The 2,269-nt window shown below is 36.1% G+C and overlaps 1 pseudogene; it reads right to left on the bottom strand.

Annotated features, from left to right (window-relative positions):
- Positions 1-320: 320 nt before the first annotated feature.
- Positions 321-975, bottom strand: LOC115864013 (hypoxanthine-guanine phosphoribosyltransferase pseudogene; annotated as a pseudogene).
- Positions 976-2,269: the final 1,294 nt, after the last annotated feature.

The raw sequence follows: 2,269 nt of genomic DNA, 5'->3' as shown, positions 1-2,269 counted from the left end.
TATTCTTTTCTTTAAATGTTTTTTACATACATACAATGTCAATATTTTCGTTCCATAGTGATGTGGTTTAAGAGGTTTTTCATTCACGAGTAAAACAACAATCCACCCAAAGGGAAATGATAGTCTGTAGGCTGACAGTGCAAATAAAGAGTTTGGGAATGCAGCAACTGGCATTTCTAAAATACAACAGCTAAAATTCTAAGAAGTTACATGCAATAATCTCAACTAAGCATCTGGCCACAGAACTAGAACATTTGATAATTTTACTGGTGATTTCAGTGGGACTCCAGATGTTTCCAAACTCAACTTGAACTATCATCTTAGGCTTTGTATTTTGCTTTTCCAGCTTCACTAATGACACAAACATGATTCACATCCCCGAAGTATTCATTATAGTCAAGGGCATATCCTACAACAAACTTGGCTAGAATTTCAAATCCAACAAAGTCTGGTCTGTATCCAGCACTTCAAGGGGTCCTTTTCACCAGCAAGCTTGCAACCTTGATCATCTTTGGATTATGCTGCTTGACCAAGGAAAGCAAGGTTTTCATTGTTTTGCCAGTGTCAATTATACCTTCCACAATCAACACATTCTTTCCAGTGAAAGTTGAGAGATCATCTTCACCAATTACTTTTATGTCGCCTGTTGACTGGTCATTACAGTAGCTCTTCAGTCTGATAAAATCTAGTCATAGGAATGGATCTATCACTATTTCTCTTCAGTACTTTGATGTAATCCAGCAGGTGAGCAAAGAATTTGTAGTCCCCGTTGAGCACACAGAGGGCCACGGTGTGATGGCCTCCCATCTCCTTCTTCACATCTTGAGCAAGACGTTCGGTCCTGTCCATAATTAGTCCATGAGGAATAAACACCTTTTCCAAATCCTCAGCATAATGATTAGGTATACAAAATAAATCTAGGTCATAAGCTGGTTAATTATTGCTAATCACGATGCTGGGGCTGCAGATCGCCATAACAGAGCCGGCCGACCGGCCGGCTGAGGGCAGTTTGGGCTAAACTGTTTACTTCTTATACCAAACTTGATGGTCAGAGTAATAGCTACTTCTCATAATTGTTTAATGTATTTCACTGGGATTCAATTACATCTATGGTTTACTTTCCTAAATATTTATTTTCACAAAAATTTTGAGCCTTGTGCAATGATTTGTTTCTCTTTGACCAGAGGCAAAGTTGTTTGGTAATAACATGTTACCCTATGTGACAAGAAACTGATTTGGTGAGTTATTAAATAATTTAAAATTACCTCTTACTATAATAAAGGTATAAATTCTTTCCACTTGATATTAATAAAGAGTTTAGAAACAATATTTTAAAGTGAACATGTTAATCAATTTATTGCCTTAAAATGAACTGTGAGAATTCCCTGGTGGTCCGGTGGTTAGGACTCTGTGCTATTACTGAGGAGGGCCTGGGTTCAATTCCTGATCAGGGAAATAAGATCCCACATAGCCAAACAAACAAACAAAAACTGTGAGATATTTATAAGAATTTAGATAAATTTAAAGGTAAGTTATATATGGCACAATATCTGTAGATATGATTCCACATCAGCATCCACATTTAAAAAATCTTATTCTATACAGACAACTTACATGACTCAATATCAAAAAACCAAATAATCCAATCAAAAAATGGGCCAAAGACCTTAATAGACATTTCTCAAAAGAAGACATACAGATGGCTAACAGGCATATGAAAAGGTGTTCAACCTCGCTAATTATTAGAGAAATGCAAATCAAAACCACAATGAGGTATCACCTCACACCAGTCAGAATGGCCATCATCAAAAAGTCTATAAATAATAAATGCTGGAGAAAGTGTGGAGAAAAGGGAACCCTCCTACACTGATGGTGGGAATGTAAATTGGTGCAGCCACTATGGAAAACAGCATGGGGGTTCCTCAAAAAAAAACTAAAAATAGATTTGCCATATGACCCAGCAATCCCACATCTGGACATATATCTGGGAAAGATGAAAACTCTAATTCAAAAAGACATGCACCCCAATGTTCATAGCAGCACTGTTTATAATAGCAAAGACATGGAAACAAACTAAGTGTCCATCAACAGACGAATGGATAAAGAAGATGTGGGATACACTCAGCTATAAAAAAGAATGAAATATTGCCATTTGCAGCAACATGAATGGACCTAGAGAATATCATACCAAGTGAAGTAAATCAGACAAATATTATATGATATCACTTATATATGGAATCTAAAAAATAATACAAATGAATCTATATAT

The sequence above is a fragment of the Globicephala melas genome, chromosome 12, assembly GCF_963455315.2.
Source record: "Globicephala melas chromosome 12, mGloMel1.2, whole genome shotgun sequence".
In the NCBI taxonomy this organism is placed as follows: Eukaryota; Metazoa; Chordata; class Mammalia; order Artiodactyla; family Delphinidae; genus Globicephala; species Globicephala melas.
This window is presented reverse-complemented; position numbering and strand designations above follow the sequence as displayed.